The sequence below is a fragment of the Rhinolophus sinicus genome, linkage group LG09 (assembly GCF_036562045.2).
Source record: "Rhinolophus sinicus isolate RSC01 linkage group LG09, ASM3656204v1, whole genome shotgun sequence".
Lineage (NCBI taxonomy): Eukaryota > Metazoa > Chordata > Mammalia > Chiroptera > Rhinolophidae > Rhinolophus > Rhinolophus sinicus.
This window is the reverse complement of record NC_133758.1, coordinates 67,901,401-67,925,281: the sequence shown is the minus strand read 5'-3', so window position 1 is coordinate 67,925,281 and position 23,881 is coordinate 67,901,401. Positions and strand designations below refer to the sequence as shown.

The window sequence follows — 23,881 nt, the reverse complement described above, 5'->3', positions numbered from 1 at the left end:
AAAAAATATTTGCATATCCTCAAAGTATATCCCCACAAAGTATGGAAAAAAGAATACCTTCATAGGGGAGAAACCTGAGAACTGTGTGATCAGTTAATATCACAAGTGACAAGACACATTGACGTCATGTGCCTTCTGATACGATGAACTGAGAAGAGCACACACAGCTTCTGTGATATTCTTACAAAAATGCATTACCTGAATTTCATCAGGAGAAACATGAGAAAAATTGAAATTGAGTACATCTTACACAATAACTGGACAGTGTTGGGTAAAGAAAGACAAATCAAGACTGAGGAACTACTAATATTGTAGTCTAGATTGGAGGCAACATGAAAACCTGACCCTGGAACAGAAAAGGACATTAGTAGAACACTTACTGAAATCTGAAGAAGGTCTGTAAATAGTTAATAGTATTATATTCAGATTAATATCCTATGTGATGGTTTTAGAAGATATTAACATTTGTAAAGTAAAATACAAGAATTCTCTGATATTTTTTGCAACATTTTTCTAAGTTTGAAAAATTTTCAAAATGAAAAGTTAAAAAGTAAAAGTAAATAAACAAAATTTAAAAGAGAGGAAAGGGCATATAATGTTTCCATCAACCTATTTTCTAGGAATAAATTTCTTCCCAACAGATAGCTACTATTAACTATTAAGTGCTTGTATATCCTTTCAGAAATTTTGAATAAGTACATGTATATTGATCATATGTGTTTATGCATATACATATTAGAAATCCTTCCATACATGCCATTTAATAATTGCATATTACATAGATAATATAAATTACATACATTAATTTAATTATTGATGGTCATTTATGATGTTTCTAACATTTTGGTATTAGAAACAATGCTACAATAATCTTCATTCCTTATTATTACTAGTACTTATAGTACAAACTTCTAGAAGTGGAATTTCTGGTTGTAAGGATATAAAGATTTTAATTTTTACTGATATGGCCGAATGGGCTTTACAGGTATTTTGACAATTTATATTCTAACCATCAGTGTAGTAGAGTGCCTATTTCTTTTTAACTGAACAAAAAATAATTTCTTTAATCTATCAATAAATACCTAAATGCAATATGGTTTTAAAAATGAAATCATGTGCATATAGTTGTATTCATAAAGGTAATGGCACCAATCAAAAGCTGTACAACATTAACAGCAAATCCAAATACAAAGATATTCCTCTGAATTCCATGTTCACTGAGTATCAAAACCCACCAATCTTTTAGTCCTTTTCTTGTACATTATTCTGTATCCACATTCTCTGTATCTGATTGGATCCCTGAATTGATTTTATTTCATTTTCTGTGTGACATTCTCCACAGATATATATCATTGGCTGCTGCTTTGGGGGTTGAACTTCCTTCTGGGTGTTCATTGTTAGTCCTTAGCATGGAGACACTCGTCGCACTCTGCCCTTCCGGATTGCAGCTCATCGCTGTCTCTCTCTCTCTCTCTTTATTTTTTTTAAATTATTTTTAAAAATTAGTTTCAGGTGTACAAAACAACATAGTGATTAGACATTTATATTCCTGACAAAGTGATAACCCCAATAAGTGTATTACCCATCTGACACTGTACATAGTTATGACAATATTACTATATTCACTATGCTGTACCTTACATCCCCATGGAGGTATCACACTGCCTGATATCAAAATAGGCCATCGTAATCAAAACAGCATAATATTGGCATAAAAACAGAGACATCGATCAATGGAAAAGAATAGACAGCCTAGAAATAAACCCATGCCTATATGGTCAATTAACCTATGACAAAGGAGGCAAGAATTTACATTGGGGTAAAACAGTTTATTCAATAAATCCCCGTGACTATTTTGTAACTACCAATTTGTACTTAATCCCCTTCACTTTTCTCACCCAGGCCCCCAAAGCCTCTCTCATCTGGTAACCATCAGTTTGTTGTGTACCTATGGGTTTGTTTCTGTTTTGTTTGTTCATTTATTTTGTTCTTTACATTCCACACATCAGTGAGATCATATAGTATTTGTCTTTCTCAGTCTGACTTATTTCACTTAGCATAATACCCTCTAGGTCCATCCATGGTGTCACAAATGGTAAGATTTCATTCTTTTTTATGGCAGAGTACATTATACATACGTACCACTTCTTCTTTATCCAATTGTCTATTGATGGTGATTTTGGTAGTTTCCCCATCTTGGCTGTTGTCAATAGCGCTGGAATGAACATGGGAGTGCATATGAGGTCTGACAATTAAGTTCATGAACTTGTTGCAACGATGTTGCTAAACTTTTTTGATATCAGAGGGATGATTCATTATGAATTTGTACCAACTGGACAAACAGTTAACCGAGTTTACTGTTTGGAAGTGCTGAAAAAGCTGTGTGAAAAAGTTAGACAAAAACGACCTGAACTTTTTGCCAATTCATGGCTCTTGCATCACGACAACTCACACAGCACTGTCTGTGAGGGAGTTTTTAGCCAGTAAACAAATCACTGGATTGGAACATCTTCCCTACTCACCTGATCTGGCTCCTAATGACTTCTTTCTTTACTCGAAGAGAAAGGAAATACTGAAAGGAAGACATTTTGATGACATTCAGGACATCAAGGGTAATACGATGACAGCTCTGATGGCTGTTCCAGAAAAGAGTTCCAAAATTGCTTTGAAAGGTGGACTAGGCACTGGCGTCAGTGCATAGCTTCCCAAGGGGAGGACTTCAAAGGTGGCTGTAATGATGATATTCAGCAGTGAGGTTTGTAGCACTTTTTCTAGGAGGATGAGTTTGCAAACTTAATTGCCAGTCGTTGTATATCTTTCAAATTAGTGTTTTGGATTTTTTGGGATAAATACCCTGGAGTGGAATTGCTGGGTCATATGGCAGTTCTTTTTTAATTTTTTGAGGAACGTCTATCTATATTGTTTTCCATAGTGGTTGCACCAATTTGCAATCCCACCAACAGTGCACAAGGGTTCCCTTTTCTCCACATTCTCGCCAACACTTATTGTTTGTTGATTTATTGATGATGGCCATTCTGACAGGTATGAGGTGATATCTCATTGTGGTTTTAATTTGCACTTTTCTGATAATTAGTGACACTAAATATATTTTCATATGTCTATTGGCCATGTGTATGTTCTCTTTGGAGAAATATCTATTCAGGTCGTCTGCCCATTCGCTAATTGGATTTTTTTGGTGTTGAGTTCTTGTATGAGTTCTTTATAAATTTTGGATATTAATCCCTTATCAGATGTCTCATTGGGGAATATCTTCTCCCATTCAGTAGGATGTCTTTTTGTTTTGTTGATGGTTTCCTTTGTTGTGCAAAAACTTTTTAGCTTGATGTAGTCCCATTTTTTAATTTTTTTATTTTATGTCCCTTGCCCAAGTACATTTATTAGTAAAAATATTACTGAGGGTAATGACTGAGAGTTTACTGCCTATGTTTTCTTTTAGGATTCTTATGGTTTCGGGCCTTACATGTATGTCTTTAATCCATTTTTAGTTTATTCTTGTATATGGAGTAAGAAAGTGGTTCAGTTTCATTTTTTTTTGCATGTGGATGTCCAGTTTTCCCACCACCATTTATTGAAGAGACTGTCTTTACCCCACTGTATGTTCTTGCTTCATATGTCACAGATTAAATGACCATATAGGCATGAGTTTATTTCTGGACTCTCTATTTTGTTTTGTTGATCTATGTGTCTATTTTTATGCCAATATTATGCTGTTTTGATTACTATGGCCTTGTAGTATAGTTAGATATCAGGTAGCATGATACCTCCAGCTTTGTTCTTTTTTCTCAAGTTTGCCATGGCTGTTCAGGGTCTTTTATGGTTCTGTACAAATTCAACCTGAGTTTTTCTATAGCCATGTTGCCCAAATTAAAGTGAATAAAGGAAGAAGGAGGCCTTTCTCAAGTGTTACCTGAAGACTGGCAAATTCATTATAGGTATAGGTGGACCTTTTCCCCAGATGTTAAATTACCTCCCTTCTTCCTGGTAGAATGACCTCTGGACTTTCACCTGCTCACTGGTTCCAGTTTCACACTGTGTTTTCATTTTTTTGTTAAAATGTTATTAATTTCATCTGGGTCACCAAATCTACTTACTTCATGTAAACAAAAGATGAGAAGAAAAGTTTAGAAGGAAGACTTGGAAGTATTTAAATAATGTCTAGAAATCTGCAAGTTATTTACTATGTTAGAGAACATAGCCAAGTTAGTTTTCCTGTAAGCCTTTGGTTAATGTTTTCCCAGGTGTGGTCAGCAGCTATCAGAGCAGCAAAGGCATTGAGGGTGTTGTGAAAAGAGTACTCCCAGGCTCCACCACAGGCCTGTGGAGGCCTCATCCCTGAGTACAAATTACCTGCAAGTTCCTAAAGCTCCCCAGGTGATTCTTATATACACTAAAGTTGATGAACCAGTGCACCCTCCATCCAAAGTGTGACCCACACAAGCAGGAATGGCACCACCTGGGTGTTTGTTAGAAACGCAGAATCACATCTTACCTCTTCAAGTGGATCAGAATCTGCATTTTAATCTGATCCTCAGGACATTTCTGTGCACGTGAAAGTGTGAGAAACATTGCTCTAGAAACACCGCTCTAGAGGCATAGACTTTCTTATTGGGGTGAAATAGACATACTGTAAACTGCACATATTGAAACTGCACATATTGAAACTGCACAATTGGATAAAGTTTGACATGTCTTCAGCTATGAAATCACCATCACAATCAAGAGAGTGAATATATCTATCATCCCCCGAAGTCTGTCTTTTTTATAGTCCCTCTCTTCTGCACCTCTCCCAAACCTCTCCATCCCCAGGCAACCACTGTCAGCTTTCTGTCATTACAGATTAGTTTACATTTTCTAGAATTTTATACAAATGGACTCATATAGTATATATTGTGTCGGCTTCTTTCACTCAGCATAATAATTTAGAGATTCATACATATTGTGCACATATTAATAGTTCATTACTTATTATTGCTGAATAGTATTCCTCTGTTTGTTTTTATCCATGTATTCATAGACATTTTGTGTTGTTTTTAGTTTTGAGCTGTTAGAACTAAAGGTGCTATGAACACATGTGTATGAGTCTTGTATGAATATATGGTTACATTTCTCTTGGGTAAATACTGGAGCAGAATGGCTAGGTCATATGGTAGGTGTATGTTTAATTGCTTAGTTACCTAAGTAACTTTGGAAATGAGTGGCATCTGCAAGAGTAAAGGCAAAAGCAATTGTAAATAAGCACTGTATTCTAGTTAGTAAAGTTGTTTCCTTATGTTAACAATTCTGATACTGCCACACATGTACAGGCAAACCTCATTTTATTGTGCTTCACTTTACTGCACTTCACAGATGTTGCATTTTTACAGGTTGTAGACAAAAGCTTCCACCAGTAAAAAGATCACGACTCACTTTATTGCAATACTCACTTTATTGCAGTAGTCTGGAACCAAACCTACATCTCTAAGGTATGCCTATATTTTGGAACTGAACAATTAAGTGAATGGATGATGGATGGTAGGAGCCAGGTTTCTCTGTTGAAGTGGGAATTTACAGATAAATAAGGGAAGGAAGCCAGAATGATCCTTGTGGTAATGGATCAAAGTTGGAAACATCAGTATGAACTCATGTTTAGCTTCACATAGAGACAGTTACAAATATAAATATGTGTTCATATGCATATGTGCACACAGATGTATTTCCTTACTCTATCAAGTAAAAGGGCCTAGAACAATGAGCATTCCTAAAGCCCAAGTTTCGGTTTCTAATACTATTCTCCAATAAAAGGAACCAGGGCTCCATAGAGAAATGGCTAATCTTAGGGCTGAGTAGAAAATATAAAAAATGAACCTGGGATGTCTTGTAGTCTCAGAAAGTAAGGAAGTGCTGCTCAGAAATAACACAAAAAACACCAAGAACCCACTTCAATGGTGGGGATATATAAAAGGGACATTCAAGTTCATCATGTTGTTATATATATCAGTAATTCATTCTTTTTTATTGTAGAGTCGTATTTCACAAGTTTGTTTATCCATTCACCAGCTGAAGTTTATCTGGATTGTTTCCAGTTTGTGATGAGCATGAATAAAATTGCTCTACACATCTGTGAACAGGTTTTTGTTTGACCATAACTCTTTGTTTATCTTGGAGTGAGTTTGCTTGGTTTATGGTATTATATTTAACTTTGTAAGAAACAACCAATCTGTTTTCCATTGTGCCTTCCCAACAGCAACTAAGGAGAGTCCCAGTTGCTCTGTGTCCTAACTGACTCTTTGTATCCTCAATTTCCCCCCATTCTAACAAGTGCATTTTTATATCTTATTGTGATTTGAATTTGCAGTTCCCTGATGACTGATGATATTGAACATCTCCATGAGTTTACTTACTATATACACATCTCCTTTGGTGAAGTGTCTGTTCAAATCTTTTGCCCAATTTTTAATTGGATTGTTTGTTTTCTTTCTAAGAGTTCTTTTATATATTCTGGACACAAGTCCTTTACCAGGTGTGTATTCTGCAAATGTTTTCCATTCTAATTATGACTTGTGTTTTCATTTCCTTATGAGTTCCTAGATGTTTAATTTTATGTATCAACTTAACTGGCCAAGGAGTGCTTAGATTAAACATTATTTCTGGGCGTGTCTGAGAGTGTATCCAGGTGAGGTTAGCATTTGAGTTGGTGGACTCAGCAAGGTAGATTGCCCTCTCCAATGCTGGGGGTATCACCCAATCCATGGAGGGGTGAGTAGGAGAAAAGTCAGAAAATGGAGGAATTCTTTCCCCTTTGTTTACTACTTGATTGCTTGAGCTGAGACATAGATCATTTCCTGCCCTTGGTGCCCTTGATCGTCAGGCCTTCAGACCTGGACTGCAGCCCGATCAGCTCCACTGGTTCTCAGGCCTCCCCACTCAGGACTGAGCCACACCACGGCTTTCCTGGGCCTCCAGCTGGCAGGCAGAAGGTTGTGGCTTAACCTCCAATTTCTTATGGGCCAATTTTTTATACAAAATCTCTCTCTCTCTCTCTCTCTCTCTCTCTCTCTCCCTAATACACTGGCTTTCAAATAGAATATTTTAATTTTGATAAAGTTGAATTTAGCAATTTTTAAATGTCATGGTTTGTATTTTGTGTCCTCTTCAAAAAAGTTTTGTCTAAGACAAAATCATAAATATATTCTTCTGTTTTCTCTTCTAGAAGTTGCATAGTTTTAGGTTACATTTAGGTCTATGATTTGATTTAATTTTTTGCTATTGTGTGAAGTAAGGGCAGAGTGTCATTTTATCTATATCTATCTATCTACCTACCTACTTATCTATGGATGTCCGTTGTCCCAGAACAATTTGTTGAAAAGATTATTCCTTATCCATTAAATTATCTTGTCACAATAGTCAAAATCAATAGTCAAAATCAATAGTCAAAATCAATGCACAACGGACTATATTTGTGAAGGTCTATTTCTGGCCCCTCTATTCTGCTCCAATGAACTACAGAATTATCCTTAGGCCAGGACCACGCTGTATTTATTACTGTAGCTGTATAGCAAGTCTTGAAATCAAGTAGTGTGAGCCCTCCAACTTAGCACTTCCTTTTCAAAATTATTTGGCTGTTCTAGAACTGTTGGCCTTCCATATACATTTTAGAATCAGTTTGTCAATATCTTCAAAACAAGCCTGCTGGGATTTTGATTGGGATTGCAATCTATAAATCAACTTGGGAAAAATTAACAACTTAATTCTATCGAGTCTTCTGATTCATGAATAAGGATATCACACCATTCATGTAGTTCTTTTTTCTCACCAAGGTTTTATAGTTACTAACATATAACACCTGTATATGTTTTGTCAAATTGATCACTAAACACTTTGTTTAGTGATAATTCTGTGGGTTTTAATTTAATTTCTCATTATTCATTGCTCATATTTGGATATACAATTTGTTTTTGTGTATTACTTTGCATCTTGAGAAATTATTACAGGATAAGTAGGGGTTGGTTAAACTGGGCGGGGTGAGTCTGAAAAAGAGGGAATGTCTGATGTGAAGGTACTGAGGTGTAAACCAGGCAAGGTGGGGAGGAAGGTAATCCTAAACATTCCATCCTGATCCAAGTGTTGGGAGGGGCCAGCAGATGACATCACATAATGTAGCAGAGGGTAAATTATGGAGGGCACTGTGGGGACAGACCCAGGAGTGCAGTTTCCATGCTCCCGGCCTCACATGGAAAGGTGCTGGCTCAGGTAGTAAATGGCCATCAAATGTGATTGGATGGCCATCAGCTGTGGCTAGTTGGCCGTCAGCTGTAACCAGTGAGCCATTGCTTTGGCCCCTAATATAACGGCCGTGCCTACACTAGCAGAAATGGGGGCTAGCAAGAGCTAGCAAGCGCAGATTGCAGAGAGGCGCGGAGTATAGTGGTATGACTCCCCTATCTATGGCTCCGTGGGTGTTCCTTTTTGGCTTCACCATGTCCTGCGTTCTTATGTGGGGAGCAGGAGCTGAGACCCTGCATGACACCTTTCATGACAGGCACATAAACCCAAATTAAGGAGTTAAGAGGTTTGAACTTCATTCTATAGAGAAAGGTTTTAAACCATCGAATTCCTTATCAGAGTGTGTTTTAGAGAGAATACACTGATGGCTATGAAGAGCATGGAGTTGCCTCGGGGGAGGAAAAAGAGTGATGAGTGATGAGAAAATATTTGAGTCAGGGAGGTTGGTTAGGGAGCTGTTAACATAATTCAAGGCAAAGATAGTAAGGCAGGGACTAAGGAGGATGAGGGTTGGGGTAGATTTCTAACACATTTGAGGGAGTGTCAGCTGGTTTGGGTGCCTCCGCACGCAGGTGCCAGTCTCTCCTCCAAGAGGACCCCTTCCATACATGCACAATAATGCCACGTCTCTAGGAAATTTTTATAATTCTCTGTGTTATGTGGTCTGTAATTTAGTTTTAAATATTGCATCATAGGCACTGTGTTATGTATAGGTGAGTAGATGAGTTTATATTCAAATCCAAGGGATGGTTAGTGATCTTTTGAAGAGCTTTAATCAGAAATAAACACCACAAAGGGTTAGTTAGCATTTGAAGTCAGCTTTGCAAAGAAGATGGTTACTCTCCTGGTGAATATGCACTAGGGCGAGGGTTGGCTAACATAAACGGAATTCGAAATCCTGTTTGCTGGTGAAACTTTAATACATATGGATTGACTAGAAATCCCCACACTTGCATGAATTAGGAGTAAGAAGCTATTGAGTGCAGTAGCCCTACTCTCTTTGGAGGGCATGCCAGACTTTGGGGTCTGAAAAGGGAAACCTACAGTTCTCCTCTAATGTAGGGCAGAACCGTGTTCTTCCCTCCTCCTGTGTGTCTCCTTTACTACTCACACTACACACTTCATTTCTGACAATTCTGCTCACCAAATGTGTGGAGGTACCCCCCATATCAAGCAATTCTCCACAACACCAGTGTATGCCCTACAATTTAACTGAAATCAACACTATCTGCCTGGAGAGTGTCAGATCCCACAGGTGAAAGGCTCAGTCCCACAAGACTCCCCCCCTTCCCCCCCCCCATGTTTCAGATGCCAATCACAGGTAGTGAGTTTCCAAGTCACCCACAACTTCTGTCTGACTCGGTTGCAAATCGAAACTTCTCATGACCGCGTCCCCCTTTGGGTTGGATCCATTTGCTAGGGTGGCTCACAGAACTCAAGGACACATTTACTTACATTTATTAATACCTGTTTATTAAAAGATATGAGAAAGGATGCAGATCAATAGGCAGGTGAAGAGATATATAAGGTGAGGTCCGGGAAGTCTGGGAGGGTCCTGAGCGTAGGAGCATGTGGCCCCGAGAATTTAGGGTGTGTCGTCACCTTCCTTGTTTGACTACATTCACCAACCTGGAAGTTCTCTAAATACTGTACTATTTGGAATTCATGGAGGCTTTATGAAGGCATGATCAATTATAACTCCACTTTCAGCCCATCTCTTGTCTCTGGAGAAGGTAGGAGCGCGGGAGCTGAAAATTCCAAGCTTGTAATTGTGGCTTGGTCTTTCTGGTGACCATCCCCCATCCAGGAGCCGCCCAGAGTCACCTCAGAACAAGAGATGGTCCTAATGCTCTTATCACTTAGGAAAGTGCAGGGTTTCAAGAGCTCTATGCCAGGAATCGGGGACAAAGATCAATAATATTTTCTATTATCTCAGTTTCCCTTTGGGTTTGTATTTTATCCGTTAGAGGATTCTGTCTCCTAATCCAACTGGAAGTCTAGTGGATTCTCCTGACACTGAAATGCTATAATGTCGGTTTTGAGTGAACCTTTCATGCAAAGCACTTATCATATGCCCAAAGATCAGAGAGCTGGAGTGAGTTTAGCAGACAAGGTGCCAGTATTATTGACTTGCCTGCTAAGACAGGCTTGTCTAGGAAGTCAAATTTCACCTACTATCATGGTACTCAGCTCCAGGCAGTGAGGTAGAAGAAAGGGACATAGTATTTTCACTTACCTCTAATCATTCCATTCAATGTCTATAACCTAAGTCCAATTGTATTAGATCAGTGAGCAGCACTTCCCTTCCTTTCAAATTCTCTGAACTCCTAATACTGTCCCCATCAAACTTTGTTCACATAGTAACCTCCTGGCCAGTCTTCCCTGAGGCAGAGCGTTCTGGCTTTCTCAGTCTCCAGGCAATCCATCTCCACCTTGCCCCATCTCTCCTTCCCTTGGCAGCTTGCATCCTCTGAATGTTATAGCTATGAGTTTAGCTGCTTGTCGTTCATAGATTATTCCATGTGTGTTAATCTGACCTCCCCAACTAGAAGACAAAGTCTTAGAGGATCAGAATACCCTGTTTCTCCATCCCTTCCATATTTTAAATCCTTGTGGTCTGGCACTATCCGTGGTACCAGGATACACAGTCCTGGCGAACAAGGCAGACATGTCCTCCTCTAATACAACAACCAGCTTAGTGGGGGAGACAGACTAGAAAGTGGGCAATTACAATAGCTCATTCATTTTTTCATTCACTCCTTTGGCTCATTTTGCAAATGTATATTGAGCTCATAGAGTATTGTGTTAGCCACTGGGGGAGATAAGTGCTCAAGATAGAGCCTGTCCTCATCAACTCATAGTCCAGGAAAGGAGAACTAGAGGTGGGTCAACTACCCTCATTCAGAAGGTGAGAGGAAGATTGAATCCTGAAGGATGGATAGTTGTGTGTAAGGTTGATAAGCACCAATTAGTTGGTGTTGAGTGGTACTAGAAACTGCTGGGAATTTTCAGTTCCCTCTTCCCTTCACATACCTCCAATCCAGGCTTTCTTCCTGGGGAAAATAAAACCAAGAAACAAAGTACACAGGATTGCACGTGTGGCATGTTGCATAGTGAGGGACACTGCTCTCTCCAGGCTGAGGTTCTCCCAGGAAGCAGCTTCTGTTGGTGGAAATCCCCAGAGAATGCACTAGTTTGGGGAGGGGGATATCCACTGAACACTTGGATGTTTTTTTTTCCCTGAAACCTGCTAAGAATCCCAAACTACATTTATAGTCAACCCACAGGAATCCTTTTCTCTCTGAAGTAAGTAATAGCCTATTTGATGAAACAGATTTCTCAATGGGGATGAACAAAGTAACAAGACCGGTAGAGTCACCCCTCAATTCTTTATTTCCAAGCTAAATGGTTTCAAGCTCCTCTCTTTGCTCTAAGGTGGAGGAGGGGGGCTGGAACAAAGCCTGCATTCAGGCCAGAGCTGGAGCTCTGCTCGGCCATCTACCAAGATCCTACTCTGTGTCACAGTCTAGGGTGTTCCCAGCCTGCGGTAAGAATTCCACTGTGTCAGGATGAACTGGCAGAATTCTGCCAAAGCCTGAGGTGGGAGGGACAGCCCCTGTCGCCTCTGAGTCATGGCTGAGAAGCTGCAGACTCATCTCTCTGCTTGGCTGGCTCTCAAGGTCCCTGCCCAGGAATTGCCGTCCTGAGGGGCATGAAGGTTCAGTCTCAAGGTGACTTGGTCCGAGTCATCCTTCAGCTCTGTCCCAACTGCAGGCATCACTCAGGATGAGGCGGGGCAAGCTCTAAATCCCCAGAGATCGTCCTTGGGCCTCCCAACATGACTCTATAGATCTACTCATAAAATTACAGACATGAGAACATGCAACCTCTCAACACGGAATGAACAGATAATACTAGTTTACATTTTCTATAGAATAAAATGAATTTTTAGAGGTGGTGAAACTATTTAGAGAGGGGGAAACCAGTCTGAGAATAGAATGGCCTAGTTTTACAAATAGTTTCTTACTCTGTGTCTGATCTCACCTATCTCGACACAAAGGCTTTTTTCTTCCTTTGGTTTTAGAAATGTACCTTCTGTTTTTGCTTTGCATTAAATACATTTGAAAATACATTTCATAGGCAAAGGAAAGCAACTGATAATCCCAAAATCTCATTGGAGACAGTAATTTTGATTTTCTCTTGTCAAGGGGAACTACCAAGTTAGAAATTTTGTTTCCACCCCTATCATTTTTTCTGTCTCCTCCTGTTGGTAGTTTTCATAAGCCAGCAAATTATTATTTTTTTAAGGACAGTTCTTAAAGCATTTAAAAAACTGTGTTTCTCATTATAAGCCTCACAGCTTCCCCCTGTGTAGTGAGCAATTCAGGTCTTACCCCGATTTTGGGGGTGAGGCACTGAGGCTCAGACATGGTGCACAACTTAGCCAAAGTCACAAACTTGAAAGTGGCAGAGTCAGGTGCGAAATACTTTTTTCTGTTTTTTACTCCATGCTCAAGATTTGTTCTGTTAAAATGAGTGACAAAAAGGAAAAACTAAGGATGTGGATAATTCACAGTGGGATGACCAGTCCACTAAATGGGTTAAAAGTCTGTTATATTTTCAGTTTTGGATGCTTTTTTTCTATTAAAATTGTGATGGGCGTAGAACCAATCATATTCCCCACTAATGGTCACACTCACATAGGATTACTTGCACTAAAATGAATGAATAGCTTTAATCGCAGACATTTCTGAAAATACTACAGATCCATGGAAGTGCGAAATGGATCCAGTGTAGGATATGTTTTAATGTTTTAATGACTACTCAGCTTAACTCAGCATATGTGTCTAGGTTTTGCCCTCAGACATTTCAAAACATTCTGCAATTAGCTCAAATGACCATGAATGATAGCTGTTAAAAACTCTCAGTGCTAAAAGACCTCAGGAAAAGTCTATCTAATTAAGATGAAAGACTGCATCTTGAAGACAAGGCAGCTGAAGAAGTTTCTCTATTGCTTCTGTAGTACAATAGTTTGTTTCTCATGCAATTAATCTGCCACCTTGTGGCCTAATGAGAAATTTCAGCTTTCAGAGATTGGAGAAGGCGGATCGATGAAGTAAGAATCCATATTCCTTTGGCTAATACAGCATCCACACACTACTGACTGCCAAGAATAGTGCATCAATACAAATGTGCCTTCCTCTAACTATATAATACTCCTCTTACCTGCAATCCAAAGGGCATTTTGTAATTTCCCAAGAATCCATGGGATAATTAGGAAGTGCTTAAATCATAGGTACTTCTCACTTCTCTATGCTCTTGACTTCTGGAATACGGTCCTTGTATTCTAACGGGAAGAGAAATTGCCCTAACATGGGGATGTGAAATACAGTATGGGGAATATAATCAACAATGTTGTAAACATTACGTAAGGTGCCACATGGGCACTGGATTTATCTGGGGGATCACTTCATAGACTGTGTAGGTACCTGACCAATGCACTACACACCTGAAGCTGAAGTAGAATAATATTGTATGTCAACTGTAATTAAATATATATATTTATGTAGTCACGGGAGGTGGAGTGCAGCATAAGGAAGATGGTCAATAGTATTGTAACAGCTATGTAAGATGTCAGAGGGGTAGTAGCTTGGGGGGTGGGCTATCACTTTATGAGGGGTTTAAATGTCTATTATATTACTTTGTACACCTGAAACTAATAAATAAATAAATAAACAGAAATAAAAAAAAGAAATTGCCCTAAAAGTTATTGAGCCCTTAAGATTAATTTCAACGTACAAAATATTGCTTAAAATAAGGTGAATTTACAAACGTGCAATCTAGATACTGAGCAAACATCCATTAAACTAAAATAAAAAGTGAACACACGCAGATAAATGGAATCTCTTTTCTCTGGCAGAGTCGTGAGGCCAGGATAAAATAATTGATCTTCCTGAGAAACTGGGAGGACTACTTCTGTGGGAGATGGGTGGTCCTTGAATGGATCACTTCTTAGATTCTACCCTTGTCAGAAGTACAGAGCAGCAAGACCTGAAAAGGTCCCAGCCAGGGGTTCTGTGGGTCCCTGCAGTGTAGACTTTTAACCTTTTAGTTGCTGGAAAATAGTGAGGCCAGGAGAGGAGTCCCAGAAAAAGGATTTGGGTTGGGGGGAGAGGGAAACTGGAGAGCCAAACTAGTGCAGACTGGTTGAATTTCAGCCTTGCCGTTAGTTTGACCTATTTTCAACCTCAGAAATGATGCCTAATGAAAGATGTCTTTTTAAAAATTGAGATATAATTGACATGTTACTTTATATTATTTTCAGGTGTACAAGATAATGATTTAGTACTTGTATATATTGCAAAATGATGAAGGATGTCATTTAATAGTTACATTCTTCTAGTACAATATTTACAATGTAAAATCATTACATGGATGTGATAAAGCTTATTTTTGCTCTATTGTGAAGCAAGGGTGTGTAAAGCCAATTAAAAAGCATAAATAAGGTTTTTTTTTTATAAATAAGACTTTTAAAGGATGTTTAAACCATCTAGGTGCTAGTGATTGTCTTAAATTTCTATTTATTTATCTTTATTTTAATCTGACTACACAACTGTCATTAATTCTAAAAACAATTTCAGTCAAGCCTTTTGTTTTCTAAGTCTAAGCATACTGTTCACAGATAGTGATAATTTAGTGTCTTCCTTCCTAATAATTATACTTCAAATTTCTAATACTATATCTTAAGGAATTGGCACATAAAATTTTTTCTGAATTTGGTAATTATTAGCAGTGAGTCTCAATTACTCTTTCATACATAAACGAAATGCAGTTTGGGAATATTTTATGCTTCTGATGTCTTTCTCTCTTCTTCTTCTTCTTCTTCTTTTTTCTTTTTTTCTTTTTTACTAATTTAGAATACTGGCTTCCTTTTCAGTCCAGATGATGATGATGATGATTTTATTTTATTTGTGATGTATCAAAGAATGTGAGAGCTGGAAGGAAACTGAAAGGTAATTGAGTCCACTCAACTACTGTTTGAGTTAACTCATGTCTATTCTGAAAACTCGGTTTGGTTTTAATTTGGTCTGCCCTGCAAATTGAAGGAGAGGAAAGGACTATTGTGTATAGAGTCATGGAGAATATTATGCACATGGAAACAAAAGTGATCACTCTAAGACCTTCCCAGAGAAAGCAGCTGGGCAGCAGGCATGGCTGGTGTTGGATCCTGGAGGCTGAGACAGAAGGAGGTGCGAGTAACAGGGTCAGATCAGCGTGTAACCAGGAGAAAGAGATAAAAGTCAAACAGACTTGGGAAAGACACAAGGTAAGTACATAACTCAATGACTTCTCTTAGAGTTTACAGTGTGTTGGGAGGAGTACGCAGGTGAGGGAGGAGGTCTCACAGATTCTGCTGTAGGCAGGGTGTAGTGACCTGGTAACATTGGGTGGTGACCTGGAGAGAGGAATAGAACAGTAGTCCTCAATCTTGTACACATGAGAGTCAGCTGGAGAGCTTTGAAAAATCCTGACTTTAGCTTGTACTACAGGGCTACAATAATCAAAACAGCATGGTATTGGCAGAAAAATAGACACATAGACCAATGGAATAGAATTGAGAACCCAGAAATAAAACCACATAAATATGGACAGATAATTCTTGACAAAGAAGCTAAAAACATACAATGGAGCAAAGACAGCCTCTTCAATAAATGGTGCTGGCAGAATTGGATAGCCACGTGCAAAAGAATGAAACTGGACTGCTATCTGTCACCATGTACCAAAATTAATTCAAAATGTATCAAAGACTTAAGCATAAGACCTGACACAATAAACTGCATAGAAGAAAACATAGGTACTAAACTTATGGACCTTGGGTTCAAAGAGCATTTTATGAACTTGACTCCAAAGGCAATGGAAGTAAAAGCTAAAATAAACGAATGGGACTATATGAAACTTAAAAGCTTCTGCACAGCAAAAGAAACCATTGACAAAATAAAGAGGCCACCAACTGAATGGGAGAAGATTTTTGCAAACAGTGCCTCCGATAAGGGGCTAGTATCCAAAATATACAAGGAACTCATGCAACTCAACAACAAAAAAACAAACAACCCAATTGAAAAATGGGCAGAGGACCTGAAGAGACATTTCTCCAAAGAGGACATACAAATGGTAAATAGACATATGAAAAAATGCTCAACATCACTAATCATCAGAGAAATGCAAATCAAAACCACAATGAGCTATCACCTCACCCCAGTCAGAATGGCTATCATCAACAAGACAAACAGTAACAAATGTTGGAGAGGCTGTGGAGAAAAAGGAACCCTCATACACTGTTGATGGGAATGCAGACTGGTGCAGCCGTTATGGAAGGCAGTGTGGAGGTTCCTCAAAAAATTACGAATAGAATTGCCATATGACCCAGCAATCCCTCTCCTGGGTATCTACCCAAAAAATCTGAAAACATTTAGAGATAAAGACACGTGTGCTCCAATGTTCACTGCAGCTTTGTTTACGGTGGCCAAGACATGGAAACAATGAAAATGTCCTTCGATAGATGAATGGATAAAGAAGTTGTGGTATATATACACAATGGAATACTATTCGGCGGTAAGAAAAGATGATATAGGAACATTTGTGATAACATGGATGGATCTTGAGAGAGTAATGCTGAGCAAAATAAGTCAGACAGAAAAAGCAGAGAACCATGTGATTTCACTGATATGTGGTATATAAACCAAAAACAACAAAAGAACAAGACAAACAAATGAGAAACAAAAACTCATAGACACAGACAATAGTTTAGTGGTTACCAGAAGGTAAGGGGGATGGGGGGTGGTAGATGAGGGTAAGGGGGATGAAATATATGGTGAACTGACTGTGGGTGGTGAGCACACAATGGGATTTATAGATGATGTAATACAGAATTGTACACCTGAAATCTACGTAATTTTACTAACAATTGTCACCCCAATAAATTAAAAAAATAAATTAAAAAAAAAGAAAAAGAAAAATCCTAATGCCCAGGTCCCATACCCCGCTGGAGTGAGACCCAGGCATCATAGTTTTTAAAGTTCTTCAGGTGAGTCCAATGCGCATAGCCAAGGTCGAGAAGCACCAGTGTAGAAAACATACGTATGAGACTTCAACCCCGCAGCAGGTACAAAGGCTATGTCATCTCAGAAAATTAGATGTGACATAGCTGTTGGTGTGCCTTTTGCAGCCCCCTGAGAAGAGGTACTCTAACCTGCAAGCTCAGCTTTAAGTAGCACTTGATGTAGTTCTGACCAAGTCCGGGACTGTATTAGGTGGGAGAGCTGGAATTAATATTCCCACCCTCCACATCCAAGTCATCCCCAGGGTACCCTATTCTCAGAGAGCTACAACATTTCTTCCTCTCCCAGTGTCCTCCTGACTGATGTTTCTGGGTTTCATTCCTGTATCTGCTGGAACTAGAATCATGCCCAGCACACCAGCCAGCTTTACTGGGACTCCCTTCTCCCTAGAGCTGTATTGTGACCCCTTGTCACCAGCTGCTAGCTGATGGCTTGCTGAAGGCTACTAGATCTCACCATTGACTCATCAGGTTGGACACCTCTGGTATCAATTCTAGGATGGAAAGAGCTGAGGTCCCAGAATCCTCTGGGACAATGGGATCTCCCATTGGGGCCATCCTGGTCTGGGTAATTTTCTAGAGACTGAACATCCCACTTCTCGTCTGCCTCCTTTTTCTCACTTGCCTACAGCTGCCTCAACGCTGGGCCAAATGGTCAGAACTCAATATCACGCCACCCATCTGGTGGGAGGCTAAAACTTAAGCCTTCCTCAGGGGGTTCAGATGTTTTGGTGGTTGTTAAGTCTGAAGAACACATGGTATTCTCCATGAACTCATCATCTGGAGTCACCATAAAGCCTTCTGAAGGAAAGGAAAGGATGGGGCAACGAGATAAGAGCTGTAAAGGTAATAGATTGGAAAGGAAAGTGGTGCAGTACTTAGAGAGCTGTTGAAAGCAAAAGTATGGCAATCAAAGCAATGATGGATCTTCCCATATCTACAGTAGACATCACTCATTGATTTCAACATTCTTGCCTGTTCTCTCCAGACCTGGACTTGAAATTGATCTTGAGATAGCATTCCAGGTATTTGCTCTGAATCAGAGTTGTCATGCAAGTTGAAAACTATCAGCCATCCTGGATCTCAGTGAAGAAACACCTTTCTTCTTCCTAAGCCTCCAACACAATATAGGTCTGCATGGATGAGGGGAAGTCAAAACGGGAAACCAGAGTGGAATTCTGTGCTATGGAGAAGCAAACTAATTTTTTTAAGTCTTGTGGTATTAGATTTTAATACTTTTCTATATAATTATGGCCAGTTTACAAAATTCTTTCTTTTTTTCTAATTCCCTTTTTATACTCAATGCCACTTCCTCTCAGCACAGTCTCTCCCATAATCCCATCCCCCTCTTTTTTTCTTCTTCAAATTAGCATTGCTGTTGAACTGAAAAAGGAACGTGGCTGCCTGAAGTCCCTCCTGACTCCCAGGCAACCTGCCAAGTTGAGGCTGTAGAGAAAAACGGTGCCTCCAGAGCAGTCACGAGGTTCAGGAGTGCCTCTCCAGGCTGAGTGGCCGTTCGTCCCTCTTAGACTTTAATTTGCAATCCTGCCTCGCCCCCTGCAAATGCTTTAGGTTTTGCTTGTACCAAATGTTCCCTGAGCATGTCCTTTTTCTCAAAGTCAAACAAAACCACAAGACAAGAACAGGAGGTTGTTTCAGCCCCATGGAAGGGAAAGGAAAAATACTAGAAGCTGAAAGACTGCTTTCAATGCAGTTTGGGGTGGGGGTGGGAGATAGAGGGTTAGATTAAATTAAATGCTCTTACCATCCCATTCGGAGTCTACCGAGTACAGCCTGGCAGCTATTCCTGATGAAAGCTGTTTTCGTATCTCTAACTGTTGGCAAAATGTATCTGCTTGGATGTCCCACTGTCACCTATGAATGTTATCACCATTCTCCTAGTCACCCCAAATTGAAACCTCAGAGTCATCACTGATGCTCTCCTTTCTCCTTAATCTCCAGCACCTAACTGCCTCAATGTCTACCAGATTCTCCTCTGAGACTGGCTCTGGATCTAGTCCTTTCTCTCTTGACACTGACTGCCCTGTTCTTGTCCTCATGGCTTCCTCCTGGGATTACTACAGCCACTTGGTCTCACCCACTTTCCAGCTTCAAACCCTTCACCACCAGACCAATATTCCTAATCTCAAATTCTATGGTTTCACCACCCTCCTCAATAATCTCCAATGGAGTCCCATGCTGACATTCAAAGCCTAAAGCTCTCTGGGCTGCTATGCAAATCTTCAATACAGGTCCCCTTTATCCTCCGGGATACATTCCAAGACCTCCTATGGATGCCTGAAACCGCGGGTGGTTCCAAAACCTATATATACTATGTTTTTTTTTGTACCTACATACCTATGATAAAGTTTAATTTATAAATTAGACACATTATGACATTAACAATAATAACTATTAATGATAATAAAATAGAACAATTATAACAATGTACTGTAATAAAAGTTATGCCAATGGCTTTGGGGCCATTAAGTAAAACAAGGGTCACCTGAACACAGGCACTGGGATACCTGCAGAGTCCATCTGATAACTGAGATGACTACTAAGTGACTCACGGGTGGGGAGCGTACACAGTGTGGATGTGCTGGACAAAGGGGTGATTCGCATCCCTTTGGAGCGTTACAGCGCAAGATTTCATCATGCTACTCAGGGCAGTGTGCAATTTAAAACTTACGTGTTATTAATTTCTGTAATTATCCATTTAATGTTTTCAGACGAAGGTTCACCATGGATAACTGAAACTGTGGAAAGTAAAATGGCAGAAAACGGGGGACTACTGTAATAAGTCACCACATTTCCTATCTACATCATTTCTAATTATTTCCTAGTGGTATACATGTGCTCCAGAAATCATGTTTCTACACACAGTAAACCCCTTGCTCGTTGTACAAGTGGGCTTCTGCTTGCCTTTTAGCATCAAGCAGGGGTTTAACATCAGAGGAGACCCATACAGCTTTGTGTGTTTCTAGCAAGATGTCCCCACCCTTACTTCACCACTGCCGTCAAGGCTTTTTTTTTTTTTTTTTTTAATTTTATTTTATTAAATTTATTGGGGTGACAATTGTTAGTAAAATTACATAGATTTCAGGTGTACAATTCTGTATTACATCATCTATAAATCCCATTGTGTGTTCATCACCCAGAGTCGGTTCTCCTTCCGTCACCATATATTTGATCCCCCTTACCCTCATCTCCCACCCCCACCCCCCTTACCATCTGGAAACCACTAAACTATTGTCTGTGTCTATGAGTTTCTGTTTCTCATTTGTTTGTCTTGTTCTTTTGTTGTTTTTGGTTTATATACCACATATCAGTGAAATCACATGGTTCTCTGCTTTTTCTGTCTGACTTATTTCGCTCAGCATTACACTCTCAAGATCCATCCATGTTGTCACAAATGTTCCTATATCATCTTTTCTTACCGCCGAATAGTATTCCATTGTGTATATATACCACAACTTCTTTATCCATTCATCTATCGAAGGACATTTTGGTTGTTTCCATGTCTTGGCCACCGTAAACAAAGCTGCAATGAACATTGGAGCACACGTGTCTTTATCTCTAAATGTTTTCAGATTTTTTGGGTAGATACCCAGGAGAGGGATTGCTGGGTCATATGGCAATTCTATTCGTAATTTTTTGAGGAACCTCCACACTGCCTTCCATAACGGCTGCACCAGTCTGCATTCCCACCAACAGTGTATGAGGGTTCCTTTTTCTCCACAGCCTCTCCAACATTTGTTACTATTTGTCTTGTTGATGATAGCCATTCTGACTGGGGTGAGGTGATATCTCATTGTGGTTTTGATTTGCATTTCTCTGATGATTAGTGATGTTGAGCACTTTTTCATGTCTATTTGCCATTTGTATGTCCTCTTTGGAGAAATGTCTCTTCAAGTCCTCTGCCCATTTTTCAATTGGGTTGTTTGTTTTTTTGTTGTTGAGTTGCATGAGTTCCTTGTATATTCTGGATACTAGCCCCTTATCGGAGGCACTGTTTGCAAAAGTCTTCTCCCATTCAGTTGGTGGCCTCTTTATTTTGTCAATGGTTTCTTTCGCTGTGCAGAAGCTTTTAAGTTTCATATAGTCCCATTCGTTTATTTTAGCTTTTACTTCCATTGCCTTTGGAGTCAAGTTCATAAAATGCTCTTTGAACCCAAGGTCCATAAGTTTAGTACCTATGTTTTCTTCTATGCAGTTTATTGTGTCAGGTCTTATGCTTAAGTCTTTGATCCATTTTGAATTAACTTTGGTACATGGTGACAAATAGCAGTCCAGTTTCATTCTTTTGCACGTGGCTATCCAATTCTCCCAACACCATTTATTGAAGAGGCTGTCTTTGCTCCATTGTATGTTTTTAGCTTCTTTGTCAAAAATTATCTGTCCATATTTATGTGGTTTTATTTCTGGGTTCTCAATTCTATTCCATTGGTCTATGTGTCTGTTTTTCTGCCAATACCATGCTGTTTTGATTATTGTAGCCCTGTAGTACAAGCCAAAGTCAGGAAGTGTGATACCTCCATTATTGTTCTTTTTTCTTAAGATTGCTTTGGCTATTCGGGTCTTTTGTGGTTCCAAACAAATCTGATGATTTTTTGTTCTATTTCTTTAAAATATGCCATTGGGATTTTGATGGGGATTGCATTGAATCTGTATATTGCTTTGGGTAATATGGCCATTTTAACTATGTTGATTCTTCCAATCCATGAGCACGGAATGTCTTTCCATTTCTTTGTGTCTTCTTCAATTTCTTTCAAAATGTCTTATAGTTTTCAGCATATAGGTCTTTCACATCCTTGGTTAAGTTTATTCCTAGGTATTTTATTCTTTTTGCTGCAATTGCAAAAGGAATTGTTTTTTGTATTTCTTTTTCTGAGATTTCATTGTTAGTATATAGGAAGGCAATGGACTTTTGTGCGTTGATTTTGTAGCCGCAACTTTACTGTATTCGTTGATTGTTTCTAATAGCTTTTTGGTGGAGTCTTTAGGGTTTTCTATATATAGCATCATGTCATCTGCAAAGAGTGATAATTTAACTTCTTCATTCCCAATTTGATGCCTTTTATTTCTTTCTCTTGCCTGATTGCTCTGGCAAGGACTTCCAACACTATGTTGAAAAGCAGAGGTGATAGGGGACATCCCTGTCGTGTTCCTGAACGTAGAGCAAAGGGCTTCAGTTTTTCTCCATTAATTATGAGATTAGCAGAGGGCTTGTCATATATGGCCTTTATTATGTTAAGGTATTTTCCTTCTATACCCATTTTATTAAGTGTTTTAATCATAAATGGATGTTGTATCTTGTCAAATGCTTTTTCTGCATCAATTGATATAATCATATGATTTTTGTCCTTTATTTTGTTTATGTGATGTATCACATTGATGGATTTGCATATGTTGAACCATCCTTGTGCCCCGGGGATGAACCCCACTTGGTCGTGATGAATAATCTTTTTAATGCATTGTTGTATTCGATTTGCTAGAATTTTATTTAGGATTTTTGCATCGGTATTCATCAGAGATATTGGTCTGTAGTTTCCTTTTTTTGTGCTGTCCTTACCAGGTTTTGGTATCAGGGTAATGTTGGCCTCATAAAATGAGTTAGGGAGTACTGTCTCTTCTTCAATTTTTTGGAAGAGTTTGTGCAGGATTGGTATTAGATCCTCTTTGAAGGTTTGGTAGAATTCACTAGTGAAGCCATCTGGTCCCGGACTTTTGCTTTTGGGAAGGTTTTGTATGACTGATTCAATTTCACTTGGTGATCGGTCTGTTTAGATTTTCCAGTTCTTCATGGTTCAGCCTTGGAAGGCTATATGTTTCTAAGAACTTGTCCATTTCTTCTAGGTTGTTGAATTTGGTGGCATATAGTCCTTCATAGTATTCTTGGATGATCCTTTGTATTTCTGTGGTGTCCGTGATAACTTCCCCTTTTACGTTTCTGATTTTGTTAATCAGTGTCTTGTATCTTTTTATCTTAGTAAGTCTAGCCAAGGGTTTGTCAATTTTGTTAATCTTCTCAAAGAACCAGCTCTTTGTCACATTAATTTTTTCTATTGTCTTTTTGTTCTCTATTTCATTTAGTTCTGCTCTAATTTTTGTTATTTCCTTTCTTCTGCTGACCTTGGGTTTTACTTGTTCTTCTTTTTCTAGTTCTTTAAGGTGTAACATGAGGTTATTTATTTGGGAGTTTTCTTGTTTCTTGAGATAGGCCTGTAATGAGATAAATTTCCCTCTTAAAACTGCTTTCGCTGCATCCCAAAAATTTTGGTAGGATGTATTTTCATTGTCATTTGTTTCTATGTATCTTTTGATCTCTCCTCTAATTTCTTCTTTGACCCAGTCCTTCTTTAAAAGTATGTTGTTTAATCTCCATGTATTTGTGTTTTTCCCGCTTTCTTTTTACAGTTGATATCCAATTTCAAAGCCTTGTGATCAGAGAATATGCATGGTATGATTTCAATCTTC

General features: G+C 39.0%; 1 pseudogene; it reads right to left on the bottom strand.

Moving 5' to 3' along the window:
• Positions 1-1,214: 1,214 nt before the first annotated feature.
• LOC141573080 (DNA-directed RNA polymerases I, II, and III subunit RPABC4 pseudogene) lies at positions 1,215-1,395 on the bottom strand (annotated as a pseudogene).
• Positions 1,396-23,881: the final 22,486 nt, after the last annotated feature.